At 44.2% G+C, this 16,298-nt stretch overlaps 1 long non-coding RNA gene across 2 annotated transcripts in view; it reads left to right on the top strand.

Moving 5' to 3' along the window:
• LOC147150765 (uncharacterized) overlaps window positions 1-16,298 on the top strand; it is a 495,403-nt gene that overhangs the window by 451,465 nt on the left and 27,640 nt on the right. The window contains exon 4 of one of the 2 annotated variants that reach the window (XR_015085810.1): window positions 15,210-15,394. The exons of the other annotated variant lie outside the window; for it this stretch is intronic. This is a non-coding gene — a long non-coding RNA (uncharacterized LOC147150765). Of the gene's footprint in view, window positions 1-15,209; window positions 15,395-16,298 lie in introns of those variants that run through there. 2 annotated transcript variants of the gene reach the window in all.

Genomic DNA, 16,298 nt, shown 5'->3' with positions numbered 1-16,298 from the left:
ATAATAACATAAATTACATGTCCCGCATAATCGATTGGATTAGAATTCATCAACCATTTGTTTCATTAAATGAAAAATTGTGAGCATGTGCGTACTCCAGTTCCAATGAAGTTTGGACGTTGTGTCAATAAAATCAGAATACGATTAAATTGCAAATCCTTTTCAAGCTACTGCATATCCAATTGAATACACAACAAATACGGTCACAGATGCTGACATTTGAACTTTGAGCTGATAACATGATTGAAGTAAGCATTTGAAGCGTGGACTCGTCAGACCACAGCGCACGTTTGCACTTTGCGTCAGTCCATTTCAGATGAGCTCGGGCCCTGAGAACCTACCGGCGTTTCTCGGTTGTTGTTGATGAATAGCTTTAGCTTTACATGGTTGAATTTTAACTTGTATTTACAGATGCAGCGAACAACTTTCTAACAGACAATGTTTGTTTTTTTTAGTGTCCCTCAGCCTGCACGGCATTATCCTTTACGCTTTAACTTGGAGTGTATCCAATTGAATATAGGTTGAAAAGGGTTTGCAAATCACAGTATTCAGTGTTTTTATATTTTACACAATGTTCCAACTTCATTGGAATTTATTGGAATTGAGGTTTGTGTGTACACTATACTGTGTGTGGGTATACACTCACGCACACACATATGTGCCGTGTATATATACATATATGTGTGTTTATATATGTAGAGAGAGAGAGAGAGAGAGAGAGAGAGATGAATAAATCCATTTTAATGGGCCCGTTTTTGGAAGAGAAGCGTCTAAAATGAATGTCCAAAGAATCTGACAACTCTTGATAATGTAACACTTTGGTGGGGCGGATGAAAGAAAGGAGCGTGCCAGATGTGGCCTGGAGTGAAGTAATGGTCCGCCGAGAGTTCACGCTCATTCCCTTTCCATCAACGGCAATTTATGACTTTCTTATTTCACGCTGCGGCCCGTATCTCTGCTAAACTCCAATGTCAGCTTGACATTTTGGAAGACACAAGCCAATAAAAGGCTGTAGGAGGGAAAAAAGGTGCACTGTGTAATATGGCGGCGCTTGTTGATAAAGGTCTGTAAATGTCATTGTATCAATTACTTTTGTCAGTGCGTGATGACATTTGCATTCAAGTCATAATTGCGCTCCATCCACCAATGAAAACATTCTTAGTAAGTAGAATACGATCACTTGGGCGCAGCGCGGCGCCCGGGTGGTTAACACATCTGCCTCGCAGTTGAGATGTTCTGGGTTGGAATCCTGGCATGCTGCGTGGCGTTTGCGTGCTAGTTCGAACATGCAAGAAGGCCGGAGCCGGGGTTGGAACGCTGAACCTGAGAATCACAATTCCCCCGCGCGTCCACAATGCACCATGGGACGGACATGAAGCATGGCGCATGTTTGTCCTCGCCCCGTCGTCCTGCTGTCTCCACTGATGAATCTCCCTCGCCGTCTTTTTGGCCCACCCGCTCGCTCGCCCGTGCCGCCTCGCGGCTACTGCTTCATCACCTTCGCTCCATCGTCCCCTCGCTCCGGCCCGCCGTCTCCCGTTGGACATCGCCGCTTTCCGCCGGCGGGACTCCCCTCGCTCGATTCGGTGGCGCGCTGCCCGTTGGCCGCCGTCCGTTCAAATGAGCCACGTCGTCGTCGTCGTCGTCGTCACGGCGCTGATTGCCTTGCTCGCTCCCGTGCCGTGTCGTTTTCACAAACGGCCTCTTGAGTTTTCGGCATGACCCTCATTCCGTTTTGGAGACGTTTTCGTGTTTGGTGCGTTCATCTCAGTTACAAAACCGGCAGGCTTGTTGGTGTTGGAAATTGATATAATAAGAATAGCTGCTCTCTTCGTATGATGCAATTGAAAGACAGAAGCTTTCCTACATGTGCCTTATGTATCCAAGCATTGAGACTTTGCATTTGGATTGACCACAGTGTCTCAAAAAGTAGACTATGATTGAAACTAAACAAAGTGAACGGATAGCTGCTCTGAGACAGCAACTTTCCTTAATGCGCCTTTTTTTATTATTATTTCTACAAAAATTGAGAACATGTGTTTGAATGGAATTCAGTGGCATAACAAGGAGACTATGACGGAATGCAAGGCCATATGCCCTTTCGAATTTCTTTTTATAATTCAGAGTGACCACAGTGGCTTCAAAGGTTGGCTGCCATGGAAAAACAATACCTATTAGCTGTTTTACTAATATGGTGCATTTGCTCCACAGAATCTTTCCTTAATAGACCTATTTTTAGAATTGCGAACATGTATCTGAATAGACTGCAGTGGCTTCAAAAGTAGGCTGCAAGGAAAACTACCCTGCTTGCTGCTCTCTTACTACGATGCATTTGCTGAACACAATCTTTCCTGAATACGCCTGTTTTAATGTATTTCCTAAAAATGTGAGCATGTATTTGAATTAACTACAGTGGCCTGAAAAGTAAACTGTTAGAAACCGACACAGCTGGCTTCCTTCATGATACATTTGCTGAACACAATCTTTCCTTAATATGCCTTTTTAATTCTCGCAAGAATCGGGAACATGTATTTGGATTGACACAGTAGCTTAAGAGGTCAACTATTGCAGAAACTATTGGTAGCTATGTTCTTAGTACATTTGCTAGACAGAAACTTTCCTTAATATGCCTCTTTTTATTTATTAAATAATTGGGAACATGCACTTGAATTGACCAAGCAATACTACTAGTAATACTAACATTGTTAGCTGCTCTCTCCATCATGTATTTTCGAGACAGACATGTTCCTTAATATGCCTTTCTTCATTATTTGTGGACTACTTCTTTCGGCAGCATCAGTCTTGCTTATTTCGCTTGATGGCATGCGTGTGGAGATAAGGCCGTACGTCTCAGCGTTTCTCTTCAAAGCCGCTCAATAAAGAAATGCCGCCGCATGCGTGTCTACAAATGAGGTTTGAAGACCGCACGTTGAATGTCAGCCGCAAATTGACGCTTCGTGTAGTTTGACTTTCTTTGATAGGCCCCGTCTCTGGCTTTTGTTCTGACAGCAACATGCCACTTTTACTGGCAAGACTTGACAAGAAGCAACATGCTCCAGTGGAATTTGCATATGTTAGTCCCATGATTTTTTACAGATCGGCACAAAGAAGTTTTTTTTTTTTTTTTACAAAGCTAATCATTTTCTTGACACAAACTTTCCGAAATATGCCTTTTTTTATTCGCTCAAAATTTGGGAACATGGGAACATTGAATTGACCACGGTGGCATTAAAAGTAAGGCTCAGGAAAACTGTGGTTTTAAATGTGCACATAATACAATGTATTTTCTCGACAGAAGCTTTCCTTCTCGTACCTTTTTAACTTATTCTGTAATTAGAAACAGGAATGCTATGTGAATCGACCACCGTAACTGAAAAAGTAGGCTTCTCTGAAATCTCCATTGCTGTCTCAATGCAATGCATTTGCTCGGCAGAAACTTTCCTTACTATGCCTTTTTTTTTAATTCATTCTAAAATTAGGAACATGGGAAATACATTTGAAAAGACCACTTGAATACTCTATTCTGAAAACTGGATATGAATCTCTTAATGTGATTCATGACAGAAACTTTCCTTAATACACCTTTTAAAATGTTTTCTAAAATTAGGATGATGTGAAATGTATTTATATTCACCACAGTGGCTTAAGTATGCTACTATCTTTAACTACATTTCTCTCTTCATACAAAACATTTGCTTGATGGAGACCTTCCTTGATAAGCCTTTATCTGAACAACCTCAAATATTTAATGTCAAGGAGGAGGAGTCAAGCTTGAGTCGAGTTGGACAGTACATGCTGAACCTGTCCCACGGGTCTTCTTTAAATGGCTGATTGGATTGATCAACGTATTTGCTCTTTTTGGGACCTCAGATGGATTCAAAGGCGACAGCTCCTGTGAGAGGCGAGGAGGGGTGCGCCGGGGAAGCCGAGGGCTGAAAAAAAAAAAAATCCGTCGGTGCCGCCCGCTCCCCGGTTTCAATCGCGCCGCCGCCCCGCATTCCGATGCCTTTTGATCACTCCGTCTCACAGATGGCAACCAGTGCGTTTGGGAAGGATGGCGTCGAGCGACGTGAGCAGGTGGAAGGTGCGAAGGTTTGTGCTTTCATGTGAAACCGGAGATTGTTTGGATGAGAAAAGCTAAGCCACAACTAGTGGGACGCTAGCTCCTTCTAGTGATACGCGGCGTATGTCTATATTTTTTTTCCATGAATCGATTAATTGGATTTTTAAAACATATTTTCTTTATTTCCAAACCCTTTATTCAAAAAGAGGACGTTATTTTCGATGCAAACCATGAATCAATTATGTTTCACACACTGGTTTGGTCCTAACACATCAGAAAATCGGCAAAAATCTTGATCGTTTTCCAAAAGTTTTTGTTCACCACAAAGATAATCAGTGAGATGTTAAACAAATTCTTTAAATGACTGGTCGATAATTAAAATAGTTGTTGATTAAATGATGCACCTCCAAACCAAACACAAAAAGAGTTTTGTTTTTAAAACGTACTGAGCAGACATCCCCCTTCTTTTTTTTAATTTTGTAAATTGAGTAAAATACTTTTCTTCTGGTTCCAGGTTAACATACAATCTTATGAATTACATATTACACATTATTTTCTGGCTGCTGTCACATGAACGGAAATCAGCGAAGTATGTTTGAAAAGGTGTTTCCATCTGTACAAATTAGTGTACAACTTGATAGGTGTGGGTGAAAGCTGACCAATGTTATTCATGATAGTCTAAACTGATGTAAATGAAGTGCTTATGTGGCCCTTTTGGAAAAAAAAATCAAACTTTTATTGAAAGTCCTTCAAAGAGGCAAATTCATCGCAAAACCAAACAACTCCAGGAAAGTCATTTTGTTCAAAAACAGACAACTCCAAATGAAACCAAAATGATAAGTATTATGTAATGAAAATGAATGGCAAGTGTACTAAAACTGCACTCTAAAGACAGCTGGGTCAAAAATCACCCAATTAGGGTAAAATGGAGCGATCCACTACTTGTGTCATTTTGACCCAACTATTTTTCTTGCAATTTTTGGGTTTGTTTTGTTTAAAACGACCCGAAAGGTTGACCCAAGTTGTGGATGGCTCCATTTTTGAGTCAAATTGGTTGTTTTTCACCCAAAGTAGTTCCAACACAAGGACCGCTTCATGCAGAAGCCATTTTACCATCGAGTTAGCGAGAACATAAAGGGGTTGTGACTGTATATTGCACCTGTCGGTGACGGAAATAAAACTTCAGCGTTGTTGCCTTGGTGTAAAAATGGTCAGAACCACTGAGTTGGTCCTATTAAAGTGGTTCAAGTAGCCGCAGATGTGAGCTGTTAACAGGAATACGGTGCGGGGATGTTGTGACACAGCGTGAGACGGGCAGCTGTCGCTTGCGGCCGCCGTTTGAGCGCCAACGCCCGCAGATGATGAAAGCAGCGGCCAAGTGTCATGCGCAAGCCTCCCGCTGGCTTCCTTTCCCGCTCCCCTCTGGTCAGAGCATCTCCTTGCTCTGCGCATTCCGCCGCTTTCAACGCGGCTGCTTCTTATCACACAGGAGCGGGGCTGAAGAGGCCCTTGACAAGGAGCCGAGAAATGATGGGGAAAGAGCAGAAACGGCTTCCTGGTGGAGGTGATGCCCGCTCCCTCCACCTTCAACCGCTGAGGGGAAAAAAAGAAAAAAGAAAATCGCAAAACATCAACTTTTCTCATTTGCCTTCCGCGCACTTTTCATCAGCCGGAGATTGGAACTAATCGAGGTCAGGCTGACTGCGAGTTTACTTTAATTTACAAGGCGCATGCAAGGAAGAGAGCGAATCGAAACAAAAGCAAACGGCTCCGAAGGCGGCGCGTATCTTTTATCGCCTAAATAAATTGCCTTGTAGACAAAAGAAGTCATTTGCCGCAATAGGAAAAACAAGAGCAGTCCGATGGTAACGCTCATCAACATATTCCGACAGAGACGCAGCGTCTCCGATGCGGTCGTTCTCAAAGTGGGCCAGGCGGGCTCCCTCTAGTGGCACGTGAAAGAATGACAGAATTTGATGACACTATCAAACTGCGTCATGTTCCGGCGCTTTGAACAGAGAGTCACTATACGTTGGTTGTTTGGGCCTGAGTACTACAGCAGCAAACAGGGGAGTTTTTCTGTGCTTAACAAGAGATTTGGCCCCCCCCCCAAAAAAAAAATTATATATATATATGCATTTCTATACTTTTCTGACCTTTTTGTTTGGTGGTATTAAGATGCAAGTGTAAAGTTGCACTTAATGGCCTAATTTATTCTGAAACTACTACACGTTCATTTGCATAATTATACGATGATTCTGAAATGTGTTCGGGGCACGGTGCTGTTGATTAATGGAAAATTAATTATGACACCTTGCAAGTTATTAAGTGGTAATCAGGCGGCTCAACCACTTCATACAAACCTGAAGTGCTCGGCGGATGGGAGAAAGGAACGCTAATGGCTTGGATCGCGGCTTCCAGCCAACGCCGTTTCGTGTATTTCGGCCAAAATAAAAAAAGACATTTCTTTGGACACAAAGTCATTTTCTTCTTTTACTAACTTCCATATCGTCACCCTGGCCAGCATCCTGAGGGGATGTTTCAAAGAAAACAAATGAATTGTCACAATATGACTTAGGCCATTATTCGAAAGGGGCTGATGATGTTGCTCCTGTTGAGAAGAAAAAAAAAAACTCCAAACGCGCTTGATATTCCCTGGCCACATTTTGCGGGCATGTTTTGTCTACGTTGCAGCCACAACTGGATTTGGATTTTGGTCCCTTGCTCAGTGAAAATGTAGACGAGGCCAGTTGACACAAAAACGGCGGTTCCTCAACATCCGCTTTGAGCGTCAAATGGGGAGTAATTATACCGCCCTAGTGGAAAATGTCCCTGCAGCCTTCCTGTTTACATTTTTGCCGCGATACGGTGATGCACAAGTGCGCCTAAGTGCTCCCCCGCAAGCCCCCCATTACACTTGCTTTTCGAGTTTGCACCTACTCGAAGCGTCACCTCCCCTGATGATTTCAAATGCGTCGCCTGCTTATTAAGTGTCTCCAGCAAAGGTGTGTTAAACTGCAGGTAACCAGGGCAACAACTGGCAGCAAAGGACCCCTTTTTGTATTATCACCATGGCATCGGTTAACCTCTGGGCTCTAAAATTGCTTTCTTTGGTGGTGTTACAACAAATGTAATGAAACTTGCAAAGATTTTCACCTTCAGCGTTGAAGTATATCAATGCTACGCGTGTTGCACTCGAAAAAGTCAGTCGGGTAAAGGAAATAAGCCAATATGAGTCAAAGAGGGACGGACCTGACTGTGTGCGTTATTCAAGTGAGACAAAAAGTTGGGCTAAAATGAACAACCCATCAAACAACCCAAAGAACAAGGTTGTGTTTTATACAAAACAACCGAACAAATCGGGGTTGTTTTGTGGGTTATTCGTTTGACCCAACTTTTGGGGACGAATGATTAACCCAAAAAGTTGTCAGTCCCTTTTTGACCCACATCGGGTTATTTGTTTTGTACCTTTTGGCTCTATTGTGGTGACTTGCCCAATTACAATCCATTGAAAAGGACATTTTTGGAAATGGGCTCAACCACTGCGGAGCCTCCGAGGCGATGGAGCCTTTTCTGTTGCCGGTCCTTCGCTCTGGAATGACCTTCCATGAAATGTTAGCCACTCCCTCTCTGTGCTCTTTTAAAAGGCCATTTTTATTCTTTGGCTTTTGACCCAACATGGGATTGACACTGTTCTGCTGTTTTCTGGTGTCTATTGTATATGTGTTCGTATCATTCATTTGTGTTTTAATTTACTGCTTTCACTGTCTTGGTTGCTGTATTATTGCTACTTTATGTTATGTAAAGTGCTTTGTTAAAGCTGTTGTGAAATGTGCTATATAAATAAAGTCGAATTGTGTTGTTTTGTATAGTGTTGGGTCAAATTGACCCAAAAAGCGGTTGGTGAGTGTTTGACAGATAATTGGGTTATTCTTGACCCAAATGTATGCCATTTCTTCATTTGCCCTTCCGTCTGTCTTGTCCTTTTGCCGTTTGTGCGTCACGGCCCTGTTTGCTCGCTGTTCCGTTGACAGGCGGCTGATCAGCAAACAGTGGCATGTCATCACCCACCCCCACCATTCCACCTCACGCCTTCTCCGTCTTAATTATATGTATCAGTGGCCGCACGGAGAAATAACTTCCTAGAACTCCTCGCCTGTCAGGAAGCCGACACTTCCCGCCTCCTAAATAACGGCGAGTTTGCAGGGGGCGTTCAATGCTCAAGTTTGGGCCAAACGATACATGTAATGATGGACAGACTCACAAGTTTAGTTTGCTCCGAGACTAAGCTCGTACAAAATAAAAATAGCATTGTGTTGTGTAAACAAAACAAAAAAAAACACACATGAAAAGAAAGTAAATGTTAAGAAATCCACCAGTTTTACATACAGAAGGATTTTTGTATCTTTACGGGGTGTGTCCTAATGAGTGATTTAGGAGCTGGAGTCAGTCTGCCATTCAGTGTTTGGGCATGTATATACAGTATATGTATGTATACGTGTATGTATACATATACAGTATATGTGTATATATATGAAACTACTACAAGTTCATTTGCATAATTATACGATGATTCTGAAATGTGTTTGAGGCATGGCTATATATATATATATTAGGGTTGTAACGGTACGCTTAATCACGTTTCGGTTCGGTTTTTTGGAAACTTTGTATGAAAAAACAGATTTTTTAAAAAATATTTTCATTTTGAAAAGATGTCAAGTAAACTGTACTTTTTTCGAAAAAATAAATAAAAGCGTATCATTCGAGTGATATTCTAAGAAATTACACCAGAATAAAAAATACACTCACGATAAAGATCTCTTAATTTAGTTAATTAACACTGAAATCTTGAAACACTCAGCAGCAACAGCCTGTGACACATCGAAGTATTCAAGTTAAAGACAAGTTGTCATAACAGTACATATATACACTTTTTGTGATGGAAAAAAAAAATACATACAATAACAGTTACAATTATTGCTCACTATATTAAAACTATTTTTATAATGGGAAAAAAATCCTTTTTGAAATTGTATCCACTTTTTAGGCATTGAAATCTTTGAATGTTGAACAGCATATTGTAACGAATTGAGTTATCTGTGTTGTGGTCGGATTTGTGTGTTGCTGAGTTGTGATATTTCCGAGGTTCATGAATGCATCGTACGGCAAGCGAGTGGAGCAGCGGAGAAAGCGCGAACAGTTGTACTTGGATTAATAAAAACGTGATAATTAAACTACGTCTGACGGCCTGGAAGACGCTACAATATGATAAATTTCCCCATTTAAGTTGGACGTTTTTGCTCCCTCGTCTAAGAAACATTCACAGTGGGATGATGCCGTGCATGTTAGACGTGCTACCTGCCGCCCATCTCATGTAGCAATGTCGGCACACAACTTTCGACTCCTCCACGTACCTTTCCCCATCTGCGATTTTAACAGGAAAGCCAGAATGTTCCCAAACAGGAGACCGCAGTGTACGCGGGGACCTTCGCGCTCTGGCTCTTTTCTGGCTCTCTCTTTTGTGCCGCCACTCTCGTCTCCCGCAAGCAACAGTCAGTAGCGCCCGTGCGTACGCTCGCGCTAATAATAAAAACTGATCAGAAACTGTACGCAAGGTGGACCGAACTGAACATGTCATACCGAAACGTATTAATACACCCACGGTACATATATATATTAGGAGTGTATATATATGTATATATGTATGTATATGTATCTATATGTATATAGACATATATACTGTATACTGTATATATATATATATATATATATATATATACACCTGCGCATCAGCGCATTAGTAGTATTAGTAGACTGTATTTTAATGAAAAGCATGTCTGTCTGTGACATGCTACGAGACACTTGGGAACACTTTTGAATTGTGCTTGTTCACTGCACATGGTTGAAATTTTGCAGGCAACAAGTGGCAGCAGTGCTCCTGAATCCCAAAAGTCTGCTCTCTATTAGTCAGATTGTTTTCTTCTTTGCCTCTTTCCCCATTTTGAAATACTCATCTTTGTGTCAGCACAATGACCCATTTTCCCCGACAGAGATCATTAAAGTTTCATCTCATCTTAAAAAATAGCTCAAGCCGTAATAGAAAGGCGAGGATTACGGATGAGGGTGGCGGCGGGGGCGGTGAAGTGGAGCAGCTCCTTCGCACGGCGTCTGCGGAGAATCCTTGAACTCAAGTCAAGCGCCTCCCCTGTCGTAAATGATTTCCATGTCTTACTTTATATATTTTACTGCTTTTGTGCCGTTGATTGAAGGTAGCGTAGTTTGAGGGGCAACTCCCACCGCAACGGTGGAGTGAAAGAAAAGTTTTAATCAACAGCCAAAAGCGAGCTTCTGCACCCTTTTGAGTGATTATCTCTATTTTCTTCCATCTGTTCCAGTGATTTGCAAATTGTGGTACCGCTAGGAGCCGGCTCCGTTTTACGGTGCACAAAAGAATCGCCGCCAAAGTACACTTAGGCCCATTTTTTTCCAGTAGAACTCAGTTTGAGAACCACTGATGGGTTCATCCGCGCCACAGAGAGCAGCTCGGTAAATTTTGGGGTGTCAGAAGCCACCTTAACGCCATAAATTCAGCCGGACGTGCGGCGTGGGTGGGGAAGCGTGCCGCGAGGGTAATTTGTCGTGGAAAAAATGGGCCCTCTTTTTTTTTTTTTTTCCCCGGCCACTCGTAAAATAAGACGCCCCATTCTGCCGCGCTAATCCACGGAGCGGCGAAATCTCCCTCCTCGCCCCAGCCCGACTTGGCCGCTTGACATGACCTTCCATCATGAGTATTGTATTGCAAAGGGTCGGGCCATCATTTATTTGCCGTGATCCCTCCGGGGAGGAAGAGCCGGCGAAGGATCACGCGGAATATTATGACCTCCTCCCTCTCGCCTCCCGCTTGGTCATCCTTCTTTTGGGCTTCTGAAAGGCGAGCGGGAGTGCGCGAGGAACTTTTATTGCGGCTGGGAGCGGCAGGCGGAGGGAGGGCGGCTTTGTATGCACACTGGGAAGCAGCTTTCAGGTTGGGGATACAAAGCGCCGAGAAGCTCTTTGTATGGAGAAGTATTCAGCCCTTCGGTCAGTGTTATTGCCACCTAACAGCTCTCTGGAGATTTATAGTCTTGTGCGGCTCTGTCCCTTCATGGATCAATACATGAGTGCCTGCTTCTTTGAATACCCAACAAGGCTTTGGCGTTTGGCGGCACACTGTGGCCCTTTTGCTCCACGTCACGCGTCAACGAGCGCAACGGAGAGAGGGCGGTTATCGGCTCGTGTCTCGCCGAGGTTTTCAAATCTCACAGACCTCGCACACTATACGGCCCGGCGCATACATAAGCATTTTTCAAATCTTCAAAGATTTTTGTATCTGTGGCAGACCCTACGCATAAAGATGGTAAAAAATCAGGCAATGGGAGGTTTTGGTCATTTGGTTAAAAAGATTCCGCGTCAACACCGTCCAGTCCCGCGAGGCAAAGATCACACGCCATCACAAGACCAGCAAGCACTTGCGGCTATGCGCCGATGGCTGGCGAGTGTTTCCAAGGAGGACTGCGGATTCCGATGTTGACGGGAAAACACTTGCTACCATCTGGGGAACATAAGTGCATCCAAAAAACAACACTGGGTAGGACAGTAGTTGTCTTATCCCGCACACGAGGATTTGTGGTGGCAAATATTGAACACGTTTCACTTTTAAGATTGCCGGCCCTGACTCATTTACCTCGGATGTAAGGGTCATCTTATAGGATGTAAAAAGACATAAGGTAGTCGGACATATGACGTCCTTAGTTGGGAATGGGCAAAATCGGGGCGAAAACAGCCCAATTGTCTTCATGTGTGTTGTACCTGGCCCGAGACTTGCGAGGAGGGGGGAGAAGAGATGAAAGCGTTCCCCTCCAGCATGTGTCTCGTTTCATCCCGATCTGCCGAATGTAAGCATCGCGTCTCTTCTCCGTCAGACAAGGGAGTCGGGTCCCAGGCATAACCGGGCTGTCTTGTTTCTTGCCCCAGAGAGATTCTGGTGGTGGGCTGCACCTCTTTTCATTCAGTCCTGGAACGTTTCTGACACACCTCGTTTGTGTCTCCTTTCATCTCCATTCCGGAGAGATCCAAGTCTCCCTTTTCAGAGCGACGGCTAGCATTTGCAGCGAGAGGGCGACTCGCTTGTCAAGATGGCGGCGACGTGGCAACAAATCCTGAGCGTGACCAATCGCCACATCGGGGTCGCAATCAATCACCCCGTCAGAGACCTTTGGCAATCGGTAAACGTCAACGGGTTTTTGTGCTCATCCTCGAGGGGTGGGGGGGGGGGGTGGTGCGGCCGAAATGATGTAGCTAAGACGCGCAAACAATTAGGGAGTCCCCCTCCCCCTCGCATCTGCGTCGGCGGTCATTTAGCAGGAAGCGCGGCCGGCCCCGCGCAAAGCCAAATGCCAGCGTCTAAATCCAGCCTTAATTAGGCCGCGGCGGCAGCGGCGGCCAAAGACAGGAGGCTGTGGGGACTAACAATATTAGTTGTTTACAAAAACATCAGCTTCCTTGTGTGTGACAGGGTGATAAGGTCACGCGAGGGACTCCATTATAGCCGAGGAGATGAAGCTTAATCTTGAAAATGGATCCCCCGTCTTTCAGCTCATCCCGATTCTGTATTTCACGCCGAGGCTCCGAGGTCCTAAATGGTCAGCGTTGGTTGTCGGGGAAATGTATGCACATATAAATGATTGATTTTTCTGGAGACGTGCCAGTGCAGGCTATTAAAGCGCGACCGTTGCATCGTGTTCCGTTGGTGCCGGTGATAATGACGAGCGCTGTGTGTCGCTTTCCACCAGGTGAGGAAATAACAACCACGCGCTGGCCTTAATGGGCCCCGCTCAGCACCCCCTCACATCCTCCCATACCGCCGACCACCTACCTGATTTGACAGAATGGTTCAATTCTGAAATAACAGGATGTTGTTGGGTTGTTTTTTTTCTGGCACCAGCCTGAGCATGCAGCAGCGCCAGCTTGCGCCTCCAGTGTTCTCCTGAGCTGGGGTTACACCCAGGACTGATGTGTCTGTAGCGCTTTTTCTGTGTAGGCGATTGAGCGCCGGAATGATTTCAAGCCGTTTTCAGAACAAGGCCATCCAGCGAATGCAAACACTCCAGTATGGCTGGCGAGGCTATCAAATTCAACACACTGAAAATGAACATATTCACACATTTTCTTGTGATTGTTTTTCAGCGCCGCAATGATTCCTGGTCAGATCTGCGACCAAAATAGCTTAAAGGGCCCTGTGAAATGTTCTTTTCAGTAGTTACCCCAAGAGCCCTCGCTAAGAATTGAGAATTAGGCGATGAGGCCTCTGAGACAGGCTACAAGTTATTTTTTTATCCAGTGCAGTACATTGCGTGGGTGTTCCGTCGCTGACGAATGACGGGACACCTTTTAAATTAGAAGGACTGGCAAATGATGGAAATTGAGTTTTCAAGTGGCAGACAAATATTTTCCTGACCTTTTTTTGCTGGGAGTGACTAACGGACTTCTGATGGACTTAAATGACGGACTGACTGACGGATTGATGGGCCGACGATTACAATTCAGTTCATCACGAAAAATGACCAACGGGTACCCTGGCCGCTGACGACTGACGGCCCAGCAAAATGTAGTAAAATGCCCACCTGTGGTGTTTAACTTGCCCTACAATTGTGTTTAATCTTTTAGAGCTGTTTGTTTTCAAACTGAGGTTTGAACTTATACTTGGTGTTCAAAGTTTGACACCAAATGCTATGACACGCAGGGTCCACATGTTGGTGTATGATGGATGGCATCAAAGCGTTCTTGGCTCAATAATCGTCCGCTAATGTCCTTCGCTCTCTCCTCAGTGCGGTGCTTTGTAAATGTCAGCGGGCCCGCGATAGAACCGCGGGGTCAGACGGTTCTCCATCCATCTCCTGGAGCGTTCGCGGCCCTCGCGTTCTCATTGTCGAGTCCTCCCCTTTCTCACCGTGGCGGACAAACGTTGTTCCTCCAGTGCGGCGGCCATCCCTCTTTGTCACCCTGAGCAGTTCCTCGTTTGTCTTTATTCATCTATTGAGTGTTCATTCATTCATTTTTTTCAGCCGTTTCATAGACTCGAAATGTTACTACAAGGTATTTGCTTTGCAGGATTCCGAAATGAGCTAAATGTGTGTCTAGAATGTGGAGTAGACCAGGAGTGTTGTGTGTGTATATATATATATATATATATATATATATATATATATATATATATATATATATATATATATATTTGGGGTGTTCATCTCTACAATAATAAGTAATCTATTTTAAAGTGGTACGGTTTGGGTCGTTACAATTTATAATCTATTTTAAAGTGGTACGGTTTGGTTCGTTACAATTTGATGCACCCACATCTTTTAAGTCAAAACAGATTTTCCGATTCAAATCGTATTTTGTTACACCCGTAGCAATTTGCCCGCAACACCAATATTTTTTTCTTTTAGGAAAGTGCAACAACAACAAAAACGTCCCCTATCCACAAGCTTATTATACCGTTTGTTGACCAAGTAGTTGTGTGGCCCGAGCCTGTGGCGTTTGCACTTCTTGACCGTCACCCCGTAAGTTCTGTGCGGGAACCCCAATAATCGATCCAACAAAGCATGCAAAAAGAGTCGGACACAACCACCACACTATCCATCCGCCCCTGCTTTGCGTGCCGCGATGCATTCGAAGGCCGACATTTCTTTATGCCGGCGTAGTGACTCCACCTCCGAGTCAGAGGCTCCCGCCGGAGACCCCGCAGCCTGGGTTTCATCTTGCCGCGGTGTCACCGAGCCAGCTCAAAGAAGGGAACGCGTGACTGGGTGAATCGGAGCCACATCAAGGAGAAGCCATGTTTTATTCATCGCCGCAAAGCGCCTGGAATTCCGAACCCTCCCGCCTTTTGTTCTTGAGCTGGAGCTGGAGCTTTGACATCAAATCGTGTTTAGATTCCGGCGCCGATGCTGCCGGGCTCAATTTTTACAGGCAATATTGTGTATGTCTGCTTCCTCAAACTTGATTATTCTCCAAATTGTCTTGTGTGGTACGTTAATTCTTCTCTGCACTCTTGCTGACGTGGACCTTGGTATCCTCACTTGTTTTGTCACCTTTCTTTTACCAGGTGTCAGTCCTGCGGTTGGAAAAATTCCCCAAACTTATTTAGTTTTTTTTTGTGGAGGACGCCCAATGAAATCCGATGTTTTTCCACCACATCAAAGCCAACCCTTCACCGTTTGTGTTCAGACTGTTGCTTGAAGGAAACAGCACCACAACACAGATGCTAATTAGCGTTAGCGTTAGGCTAGCAGGCCCTTTTCTTTAGGCAGTTTTTTGTTTTAAATGCACTATGTTTCAAATGGATGGACTGTTTTCATTCATTTTCCTGACTAGCTAATGCAATTTTCTGTCAATTAAATGTTTTGTTCATCAGCAATTTCTCAAGCTTTTATTATAATGTGAATTTTATAGAATAAAAACACTATAATGTCGTCAATGGTTCCCTTGTAATGATTCTCCGCAGGTTTGCAATAGGATTGCGCTCAGGGGACTTTTTCTCCCTTTGCAACCAAATCAGCGAAAGCTTCAATGCTTGGCTTGCATGAGGATTATTTTACCGCCAGAGGAAAGTGAAAGAGCTACCATCAGATTTGTACTTTCCAGTAGAAAAGTACAGACTCTGAAATGTGCTTATGTATGAAAGTAGGAATTTTCAACTAAAAAAAAAAACAAAAAACATGTCTACCTTTAATGTTGTTGTAGTTAAAACCGGCTGAAGTTTGTTCTCCTTGTTGGAGCCAAAATCGTCTCTCAGGTGAATCCTCGGCTCTCGTAATCACAGGAGCACATTGGAGCGACTGAAATGGCTTTATTATAGCTGCAAAATGACTGCAGGTCTCCCCGGCAGAGTTTTGGAACGCAAACACTCGTTTTTTTTGTTTTTTTTTGGGAGTGGGGGGGTCTTTTAACGGAGCGCGGCCGCTGCCAGCGCCGACTTTGTTCGTCCCGGAGAGGTTAAACATGGCAGCTATCGACACGGACAAGCTTGGACTGTTTGGGAACGCGGCGTCTCGCCGCTCTTTATTACAGCTGGACAGGAATGTGGCGGCACTGGCAACTTCTGTTTTGTTTTTTTTTTCCTGCCTAACTCCTGGCTTCACATCCGACTTCAGTTTTGCACATTTTCCTTTCATGTTGGCTTTTTTGTATTCAC

The sequence above is a fragment of the Filicampus tigris genome, chromosome 2 (genome assembly GCF_054856515.1).
Source record: "Filicampus tigris isolate MCC_2025a chromosome 2, RoL_Ftig_1.0, whole genome shotgun sequence".
Lineage (NCBI taxonomy): Eukaryota > Metazoa > Chordata > Actinopteri > Syngnathiformes > Syngnathidae > Filicampus > Filicampus tigris.
This window is presented reverse-complemented; position numbering and strand designations above follow the sequence as displayed.